The sequence below is a fragment of the Triticum aestivum genome, chromosome 4B, assembly GCF_018294505.1.
Source record: "Triticum aestivum cultivar Chinese Spring chromosome 4B, IWGSC CS RefSeq v2.1, whole genome shotgun sequence".
NCBI classification, from domain to species: Eukaryota; Viridiplantae; Streptophyta; class Magnoliopsida; order Poales; family Poaceae; genus Triticum; species Triticum aestivum.
Window position 1 is genome coordinate 552619840 of NC_057804.1, and position 11399 is coordinate 552631238.

Sequence of the window (11399 nt, forward strand, 5' to 3'; positions counted from 1 at the left end):
ATTGTACATTTGGCTGGACATGCACTAGCTAGCGTCCATTGTTTCAAGGTTGACCTAGATATTTTACTCTACTTCCAAGTCGATGATCTCTTGAGGGCCTTGGGGTGGAGGGCCCACCTTAGAGGCAGTGTGGCCTCTACACACTACTGATGCCCTGAGCGGTCGATTCACGCACACACACATCTTCCTTTCATGGTCATGGGGTACGCAGATCACATTGTCACCAAAAACTAACAGAAGTAAAAAAAACACTGTACGGCAGCAATGAACAGTGTCTTCTGGCTTTGTCACAAGTACACTTCGCTGTCGCCAGGCCACGAAGCTATAGCAACCGACCGACGGATTGGACAGCAACATGCAACGATTTTTTTTTCTCCCAAAGCGGATTAGGTCGAGCACCGCTATGATCCGCCTCCCCGGCTCCCCCAAAGCACCCGGCCGGGAGATGGATCGTCTCACAGGGACCATTTGCTTCCATCACGATCATCAATAGCCGAAACAGATAGCTGAGATCGGGATAGAGATGGAGAGGCACGCAGGCACGTCACGTAGCTGTTTTGGTTGTGTACGCGCGCACGGATGCGTAACATGGAGCCGACGCCCGGTCCCCGTCCACGCACACGTGATGCCGTCTAGCTCCCTTCGGCTCGCACATCTCCATCGACCACTGTAGCTGGTGAAGTTACTGCCACACTGTACCGCTAGCTAGCGTTCGATCACTTGGCTAGCTGCGTGGATTAGCTAGGAGATGGACACATGCAGTCAGTCTGCTAGGTACGGTGGCTAGTAAGGCCAGCGTGTTGCCTGCATTCGTACAAGGTGTAGATCTGATCCGTGGATGCTTGAGATGGTAGCTAGCTAGCAGTAACGTACGCAGCATTGTTGCATGGGCGGCTGTGGCCTGTGCTCTGTGGGCATGGAACGCACGCAAGCAACTGAGTCGTGCATGCATGCGTACGTGCTCGAGTTAGCTACATTTCAGTCAGCTGATTTTTCCTTTTTGGGTCAATCGATTTTTCAGCCGTTGATTTTGTTCTGTGATTCGTTCTGTACCATGAGTTGTTTCAGTTGTGTAAAAATCGATTGAACCTTGAAGTGGGTCAGTCGAATCATTATTGGGCCGAGGCCTCGACCCAGACGATATCCTATTCTTTCACCCGTTTAGCTGCAGCCCAGCCCGTATAGAAGAGCCGCTCTCTCTGTCGTTTCTTCTTCTGCTTCACTGCACTTCTCCTCTCTTATCCACTCTCTTCGCTGCTCTTTGCCCCCCACGTTTGACCATGGAGGCTTCGTGCTTCATTGCCTCCCCCCCCCCCCCCCCCCACTCCCAATCCATTTCTTTTTTCTGTATGATTTATTTGCTATTTTAAGTTATTCATTTGTTGTTTCTGTTGATATCTATTTTGCAAGGATTTCGAGGTGTCACTGGTTAGGGTTTTCTCTGCTTGCTGTGAGGTGCGCTAGGGGAGGCTTTAGGTATGTGTTCTTCCATTTCTTTTTTGCTTTTGATTTCTCCCTATGATTTATAGATCTTGGTTAGGTATACAAGAGGCTTTGAGAACAGCCGTTGAAATCACCAGCCTGAAGACTGAACCAATATTGATTTTGTTTAAGGAATAAAATTGCAGTCCCTTCTCTTAATCAAGTGTGTTCTGATGCATGGTTCAGGGTTTTTTTTTTGTCTATTTCTATCTGACTTAAGGCGTTTAACTTTTGAATTGACATATTCTGCAACTCTGTACGATTTGTCCGAAGCTAGCATTGACTGCAACTAGGATACTAACATGTACAATTGTGAGCCTCGTCAATGTCAAACTGTCTGCACTTGACAGATTTCAACCAAATGGATGTACAACTAGATTCATAGTTTAGCCTGAATTTAGGTGGGTTTGCTTGACTCTGAAAGTGTCATTTGGCCACTTGGTGTGGTATCTCAACTCTTCTATTTGAGGATAAATAACATTATTCATCTCAAAATGATATAAACTTGGTGTGGCGTCTTTTTTTGTTAGTTATGTTGGTGTGCAATTTTCATGTCATTTGATTAGTTTTTATGTTTAGTTTTCCCAAGGTCTTGAAGATATCAACAGTGACAAGATCCCAGCTTCGAGTTCCTTTTGTTCCATCGGACATCGTGGTGTTCTGTGTAGTCCCCACTAACACTCCTGGTGGTGATGCTAGTGGATCTGGTGGTGATGCTGGTGGATCTGGTGATGCTGGTGCTGTTGCGGCTTCCTGCTCTGTTTGAAGCGTATGGTTCAAGCTCGGTTTTAAGACATATTGGGTCTGCTTTTGGAACTGTATGCCTTATAAGCAGCTAGTATGATGTCGTCTTTAGATTTTGTAGTAGTTTGTCCCATGTTGTCAAGTTGAACTGCCACCTCTTAGTTACCTAGGTTGAATTTACTTTTGCAATGTTTGCAACCACTACTGAATATCATTGAAATTAGTGGCGAAACTTTGGTCTGCTGTTTTGTTATTTGGCTATTATAAATTTGTTTGTAGTCTATGTAGTGGTCATCTTCTTTGTTTTTAATTTGAAAAGTTGGGGTACTCTGTCCCTATATTTGTCAATTTGAACATGTAATCTTTCCTTGTGTTTATTTCAAACTTCTACAACTAGATTTTGAGCTTGCTAATATTGTTTTGTTGCAGGTCACAGTGCCTTCTTCCAATCTTTGAAGATAAGTTGGAATTCAATGTAGAAAATATTTTGTGGAACGCCACTTCCTATAGGTATTTTCGTCGTTTATAGTTTCTTAAAATTCATATTTTTTACAACGCAGATTACTGATTGTCTTCATAGTTACTTCCCATAGTAATGTTTATGTTCCTTCTTTGTTTTCTCTCATGTCTCTTTTCTGATATGTGTGCAACATGTAATGTTATGATAGTGCCACAACCTGAGCAACTGATTTTCCCTTGGCGACAACTTTCTCCACTAATCATTTCTGCTAGTTATCTATTTGTACAACTCTTGGGACCTGCAAATGCAATATTCAGACTTCTTAGTTTTATAATTTTGTTTTTCAAAATTATTATATTGCAACCATAACAATGGTTTTTCTTGTTGATAGCAACTTCAGCGTGCAAATCTAATTCCTTAAATTATAGTCATTGCTAATGCTTACCTTGTGTGTTTTTTTTGTTGTATCATGAGAATGCACTTAGAGGGCAGGCCTGGCGCAGTGGTGAAGTCCTCCCCACTTGTGCCAAGAGGTCCTGGGTTCGAACCAGCCTCTCTGCATTGCACTTTGCAGGGGTAAGACTAGGTTCCTATAATCCCTCCCCAGACCCCACCTTGTGTGGGAGCTTCTATGCACTGGGTCTGTCCTTTATGAGAATGCACTTGCTGATATTCCCGTTGTGTAATTTTTGGCACCTACGTAAGCAATTTCAGATTATTAGTTATTTTTGGGGTAAGTTAAACTAGAGTTTTGAAACTTCTGCCTCCGCATCCATTTTTATTCAGTGTTCCTCACCTTGTTGACAGTATGGTCTGCTCCACCATGAAGTTGTTGTTGCTCATAATGAAGTTGTGCAACTTCTTTAGGTTGCATATGCAATTATCTTTTTAATATCTTGATATGACATGAAAGCATAGTACTGATTGATGCAATGATAGCATAATGGCTTCCATGGCATGCAAAGTACCTATGTCTCTACAACTATTTTTATACCACTATTGCTTACCTTGTATAGAATTCTTTTTGATCAAGTGTAGTTGTTCCTTCTGATTTTGAATCTCTGTATCCTGCAAATGCAATTTTGATATAATTAGTGTCATCATGTGGAAGTTAATCGTAATGCTAATGGTTGGCAGCCATGACAACGAAAACACTGGCTATTGCAATTGTCTGCTGACGCAACAGTGGTGTTTGTCAGCAAGATTTTATACTCTGTTCATCTCCTCGTTGATAATATGTTTTGCTACTACATGTTGGTGTTGTTGTTGATACTTATTTTGTGCAACTTCTTTATCGTGCATCAGCAATTAAGATAACCAGATTCATTAGCAGTATGTTTTTCTGTAGTTATAATAGCTGGATACTGTAATAGGAATAATAGCTACGACAACAAAATTTGTGTCTACACTTATGTTTATGATTTTGATTTTTATCTTCAGGAAGGGTAATAGGCTTCCCAAAATTCATTCATCTATAGAAAAACTTCATTCTATTCTTTCTTTTGCATTTGGAAGGGTAATAGGATTCCCAAAATTCATTCAACTGTGGAAAAACTTCATTCTATTCTATCTTTTGCATTTGGAAGGGTAACATGCTTCCCAAAATTAATTCCTCTATAAAAATAATAATTCTGTTATGTCATTTTCTTTTGCATTTTATCTTTATCTATTGATTTTAGTTTATGTTTAGTTTATGCTTAGTTTCTTCAGACTATGTAGTAGGTTCCGACTTTGATGAAGTACTTGAAGTTTTTTATGTTGTCTTTGATGAGGATTGCTTCAGGAGGATGGTTAGTTGTATTAATCATTTCTTTTGTAGTTTGACTTATTTTGTAGATATCAATCTATGTGTATGTGTTTACTTTGCCACTGCATTTTTTCATGGCTAATATGAAACCTGTGTACTTTAGGTGTTGTTCCCCATCCTATGTCTCGATTGTCTTTGTAATTAGTTATATAGATGGAACTATAATTTTGTCTTTCCATGATCTAAATCCAGTTGATATTGATCAATTCATGCAAGTATAGTTATAATCGCGAATACAGTGAGGTACTCTGTATTACATATAGCTTGAATTCTTTTGTACATATCAATGTATCTGCTTCCAATAAACCCTAAATCAGCATATCAGCAACGCTAACATGTGTCCTGCTGTTGTAAAATGTGTGCAAGTTTAGTATGATGAACATACAATTTTTAATTGTAGCCTTTGAATTTATGATTTAGGCTTTTGCTGTAATTATAGTTGTACTCATAGTCATGCTCGTGCATTTTATTACTTGCAGCAATGAGAATGTAATAATTAGGTTTAGGTAAATTTTTGCAAGTACATCCTTTGTTTTCTATATTTCTTGGTTTTTTTTGCGTAGATTTGTTCTAGTTATGGTTATCTCTCTGAATATGCAAATTTAATTCCAACATAGACAACTTCTTTAGGGAGTGGTACTGCCTAAACTTTTACTTTGACAACTTCTTTAGCCCTAGATGTGATAGTTATATTTCTGTAAGTATGTATGCATGCTCGTATTTATACTTCTTGCATGTTGCTTTTGAAGAACAAGTGGAAGTTTAGTTATCTGAATATGCAAATTTAAAATTCTGCCATGAGGGTGTTGTTCTGATTTTACTTGTAGTTAAATAATTTCTAGCACAAGCAGGTCAAGATAATGTAGTATGCATGCTCATAGTATAGTTCTTCTATGTTGCTACTCAATAACGACCGCAAGCTTAGTTTTTTGAATATGTAAATTTAGTCTGTTCATGGATATTTTAGATTCTGGCTTCAAGGAGGTGTTCAGCCTTAACTGTAGTTTAACAATTTTTCTAGTACTACCAGGTGATTTTTATACATATCTATGCATGCTCGCACTACACTTATTTGTATGTTGCTTTTAATCAACAACTGCAAATTTAGTTCTCTGAATATGCAAATTCAGTATATGCATGGAAATTCTAGGTTCTGATTTCAGGATGGTGTTCTTCTTGGAATTTTTAAATTCTGCCTTTAGCGAGTGTTCTATTTTTAAATTCTGAATATGTCAGGTCGTCACATAAAATTCAGAATTATCTTCAAAGATTTAGGGAGGTCGTTCCACAAAATATTGCATGTTGCTTTTTGTACATATGTATGCATGCTAGCGCTATACTTCTTTGTATGTTGCTTTTGGTAAACAACATCAAGTTTAGTTCTCTGAATATGCAAATTCAATTCCTTCTTGGAATTTTTAAATTATGCCTTTAGGGAGGTGTTCTTTTTTAAAATTCTGAATATGTCAGGTCGTCACATAAGATGCAGCAGCAAAATCAAAACACAGAAGGCAGAAGAGGGCAGGAGAATTTTCAAGATATCAAAATCAAAATCAAAACACCAAATTGTCAGGTCGTCACATATTGTCAGGCCCTTTTTTTGGGCTGGACAGAAGGCAGAAGAGGCAAGAGAATTTTTTCAGCCAGTTTGGCTGTTGGGCTGGTCGACTGACACTAACTTTGTGTCAGTCAGTTTTCTTCTGTCCTCTTTTCTTTTCCTTTGTTGTACTAATCGACTGACCACATTCTACAATCAGTCGATTGACCTGTAGCCGCTCCCGTACGTGCTTCCATCAGCTAGCGTACCGGGGCCAAGCTGTGCATGCATGTGATGTGATCAGCATTGTACCATATGTTCAATAATAAGTCGCTGATCGAGTAGATTGGATTGGATTGGAGGATCTGGCCGACCAGATCGATCGATCCCGCCGTGCCGTTGCCGCCTCCCACGCACAAGCGTGTTGGCCGGCCTGCCGGGATCGAACTTAATCGTGTTTTGTTTCATTTATTTCCCGTCCGTCCCGTTTCATGGGCGCATCGCTGACGACAATATTTTGCACAGTAGCATACTGCTGCAGAGTAATGGAGCTCACGACTTCAACCGGCCGGGTGTTCGAATTTGTGCTTTTTGAAATTTGAAGCGAGTGAATTGGCAGCAGCAGCTAGCAAGCAGGACTTCACTCCCACTGACAGAGTCCCCTGGTTTGTGCATGCCGGATTAAATATATTTCGATCATCGTTGTGGCTGCAGGCTGGCTGGTGGACGCCGGATCCATGGAAATCGGGGAGGGCACAGGATGAGCGGCCGTACGTATCTTGGGCGAACGGGGGCAGAAGAGACAGGATCCGCGTCCCGTGCAGCCGTGCTCTGTCTGCCCCGTCCTCCGCCATAAATTGTTTTGGCGTTTGGTCCTGTCCGGTGGGTGGATGTGTTGGGCCAGCGTTAAGGCCCACGTTGGCGCCGTGGGCCTGAGACCGACCGAGCGGATCACGGCCGCGCCCTCAAGAAAAAAATGATAAAGGGCCAACACGAAACAACAAACGAACGAACGTCCTGTTCCAACGCCTAGCGTACCGGGGTCATGTGAAACATATGATTTGGGAACTGAGTCGTGCATGCATGCGTACGTGCTTCCATCAGCTAGCGTACCGGGGCCATGTGAAACATATGATTTGGAAACTGCTCGACACCCCTAACTTGGGATGTGGCTATCTCATTATATAGAGGTACCCAAGGGGTATAATACAATGTTACAATACATATATACAGAGGCTACGTATATACAGTCTAACACCCTCCCTCAATCTTAACTATGTCCTGAAGTACAAAGCAAGTTAAGATTGTGCCTACAGCCTACAAACTGTGGTTGTGGAAGAGGCTTCGTGAAGATGTCAGCAAGTTGATCCTTCGATGAGATGAACTTGATACAGAGTAGCTTCTGTGCAACACGTTCCCGAACAAAGTGATAATCCACCTCAATGTGTTTTGTCCCCGCATGAAACACCGGATTAGAAGAAAGATATCTAGCACCAATGTTGTCACACCACAAGACCGGAGGACGAGCTTGAGGAACACGCAACTCTCTCAGCAGAGACTGTACCCATATGATCTCAGCAGTTGCACCAGCAACAACTTTGTACTCAGCCTTAGTACTACTGCGAGACACAGTTGCTTGCTTGCGAGCATTCCAGGCGATCAAGTTAGGACCTAGAAATACCGCATAACCCCCTGTGGATCGCCTGTCATCCGGACTACCAGCCCAATCGGCATTAGAGAAAGCCGAGAGCTCATACGACGGTGCAGGCTGAAGAAGCAAACCATAGGAATCAGTAAGACTGACATAGCGCAAAATACGCTTCACAGCTGACCGGTGAGACGTCCTGGGAGCATGCAAAAACTGACATACACGGTTAACTGCATAGGAGATATCAGGCCTGGTAATAGGGAGATATTCCAGACCACCAACGATACTGCGATACTCAGTAGCATCATCAGACGAGAGAGAGTCACCATCAAGAGCAGACAACTGATCAGTGGCAGACATCGGAGTGTTAACATGTTTGCATTTGAGCATTCCAGCACGACGCAACAAGTCCAAGGAGTACTTCTTCTAAGTGAGAGTCAAACCAGCAGAGGACCGTGAAACCTCAAGACCAAGGAAAAAATGAAGAGCACCCAAATCCTTGACAGCAAAATCATCACGGAGAGCAATCACAAGGCGATCAGCAGCAGCAGCAGAGGAACTGATGAGGATGATATCATCAACATAAACCAAGATATACATTGTAAGCTCAGGGCGCTGGAGGAGAAACAGTGACGTATCAGCAGTGGAGGGAGTAAACCCAAGAGCCCGAAGGACAGACCCAAGGCGAGCATGCCATGCACGAGGGGCCTGTTTGAGTCCATATAGTGCCTTGACCAGACGACAGAGATGATGAGGTCGTGTCGGATCAACAAAACCAGGTGGCTGACGCATATAAACCTCCTCCTCCAGAATGCCATGTAGAAAATCGTTCTGCACATCAAGCTGGCGAAGGAACCATCCACGAGTAACCGCAAGAGATAGCAATAACCGAATGGTAGTAGGCTTGATGACTGGACTGAAAGTGTCTTCATAATCAAGACCATACCTCTGTTTGAAGCCCTTGGCAACTAACCGCGTCTTGTAGCGTTCAATGGGGCCATCAGCATGTCTCTTGACTTTGAAAACCCACTTGGAATCAACGATATTGACGCCAGACTTTGGAGGAACAAGACGCCAAGTATCATTCTGTTGGAGGGCCTGAAACTCTTGTTCCATGGCAGCACGCCAATGAGGAATACTTAGTGCAGCCTGAAAGTGACGAGGCTCTGCAGTGGGATCGCCAGCAGTGTGAGCCATGCACGCAGCAAGCCATGCAACCGTGCCATCCGTCCACTCCTTCAGACGAAAAACACCGGACTGGCTCCGTGTGCGAGGCTGAAGTGTGACAGCAGGTTCAGCTGGCGAAGACGGTGCAGCAGAGGATGTTGACGAGGCCGAGACCGAGTCCGGCGAGTCGGGCTCACCGGTGACCGAAGCAGAGCGGCTCGGCGACCCTGGCGACCCTGGCACCAAGGTGGACTGGGCCGGAGCAGGTGACGGGGCCTCCGGGCTAGCGGCAGCAGTAGCCGGCCCGGGTGAGAGACCCGCCAGTGGCCCAGGCGAGCCAGGCGAAGCGGGCGCTGGCGAGGCCGCTGACGCTGACGAGGCCAGCGAGCCAGGCGAGGCTGGCGCTAGTGAGCCCAGCACCCGTGGGACCAGCGGGAGGCCAGACGGGGCCCGCGTGGAGCCGGGCTGACCCGTCGCCCGCGAGGCAGTCAGGGGGGACTCCACGGCCGAGACGTGGACGGGTTGGCGGGTGCCGCCCGTCATGCATGGTGCATGCACGTCCCGACCAGGAAGCTCATCGGTGTCCTGATCATCAAGTAGCTCGAGCCGGGCACCCCGTCCAATACCTGCAGCATGATTAGGAAGCAACGCAGGGGCATATGCAACATCCACAAATTGATCAGGCGTAGGTGTGGACACAGGTACCGCTGGTGTAGAAGTGGTAAGGTTAGTCGGAAGTGCACGAAAAGGGAAAACATTTTCATCAAACACCACGTCACGAGAGATGTAAACGCGGTTGGTAGGAACATGCAAGCACTTGTACCCTTTGTGAAGAGAACTATACCCGAGAAAAACACACTTCTTAGACCGAAACTCGAGCTTGCGTTTGTTGTATGGACGTAAGTGAGGCCAACATGCACAACCGAACACTTTGAAAAAAGTGTAGTCTGGAATCTCATTAAGCAGAAGCTCAAGAGGGGTTTGCATTTTCAGAAGTCTCGAGGGGAGCCTGTTTATGAGAAAACAAGCGGTGGAGAAAGCATCACTCCAGAACCGAAACGGGACGGAGGCATGAGCAAGCAAAGTTAGACCAGTTTCAACAAGGTGGCGATGCTTACGCTCGGCAGTACCATTCTACTGATGTGTATGAGGACATGACACGCGGTGCGAAATCCCAAGTTTGTTAAAAAACGAGTTGAGGTTGTGGTATTCGCCCCCCCCCCCAGTCGGATTGGACATGGATGATTTTCTGCTTAAGAAGACGCTCAACATGTGCTTGAAACTGAATAAAGACATCGAACACATCAGACTTACGTTTAATAAGATATAACCAAGTAAAACGGCTGTAAGCATCAATGAAACTGACATAATAATTGTGACCGCTAACGGATGTCTGGGCATGACCCCATACATCAGAAAACACAAGCTCAAGAGGATGTTTCACAACACGACTAGACTCTGAAAAAGCAAGTTGATGACTCTTGCCCTGCTGACAGGCATCACAAATAGTTTCAGCAGTTTTATTGGACACAACTGGTAGATCATGACGATGCAAAACATGTTGAACTATGGGAACCTCCGGCTGACCAAGGCGCGCATGCCAGTGTGTAGGCGACACACGAACACCACTGAACACCTGAGGAGAAGACGACATGGAAGGTGGGCGCGGCGCATCAAGTGCATACAGGCCATGGCGAAGACGACCACTAAGCAGAACGGCCCTCGTGTCCCGATCCTTGATAAAGAAACGAAAAGGGTGAAACTCAGTAAGGACATTATTATCACGAGTAAGTTGAGGAATGGACAACAAACTACGCATAGCAGAAGGAACACGAAGGACATTAGAGAGATTCAATGTGCGAAAATTGTGTGCAAGAAGAGAGGCCTAACCAACATGGGAGATGCGCATACCTGCTCCACTGGCGGTGCGCACCTGATCATGACCGCGATATGGCTCCTGAGTAGAGAGCTTACCCATCTCACCGGTGAGGTGGTTGGTAGCTCCAGTGTCCATGTACCATGCAGGATCAACGGAGTAGGACGGAGTACGACCATGATCATGACTCGTCACGATAGTGGCGGTCTGCTTGTCGTTCCCTTTGCCGTTGTTGTCGAGGCCCAGAAAGTCTTGCTTGTAGCGACAATGGCAGCGAGAGGCAATGTGGCGCTCCAGGACACACAACTGGCAGGCCTGTTGGGCACCACAAGAAGAGCAACACGCCACCGGCCGGTTACCACCTGTGATGGTCGGAGCGCTGCCCCGCGAGGCTGGTGATGAAGGCAGCGCCGGTCTGCCTCCTGAAGATGAGGACCGCTGAGGCTTGCCGCGAGTGGCGGCATTGGCGGAGGCGAAACTGGGGGAGGCTCGGCGCGCCTTAATGCGCTGCTCACGGCCAAGCAGACGGGCATAGAGCTCACGAGGTGGAAGCGGGTCATCGCGACCATGAACATTCTCGATGAGATTGTCATAATCATCATCAAGTCCATTCAGCACGAAGGTGGTAAACTCCTCATCCTGCAGCGACTGGCCAACTGAGGCCAACGTGTCGGCGAG

General features: G+C 45.1%; 1 long non-coding RNA gene across 3 annotated transcripts; it reads left to right on the forward strand.

Moving 5' to 3' along the window:
* Nucleotides 1-1286: 1286 nt before the first annotated feature.
* LOC123093218 (uncharacterized) lies at nucleotides 1287-6360 on the forward strand. 3 transcript variants are annotated; one of them, XR_006445172.1, is made up of 4 exons: nucleotides 1287-1476; nucleotides 2062-2284; nucleotides 2656-2736; nucleotides 5964-6360. It is a non-coding gene; the product is annotated as an uncharacterized lncRNA (long non-coding RNA). The 3 variants fall into 3 exon arrangements; XR_006445171.1 differs by having other exon boundaries at nucleotides 2656-6360; XR_006445173.1 differs by having other exon boundaries at nucleotides 2062-2251; nucleotides 2656-6360.
* Nucleotides 6361-11399: the final 5039 nt, after the last annotated feature.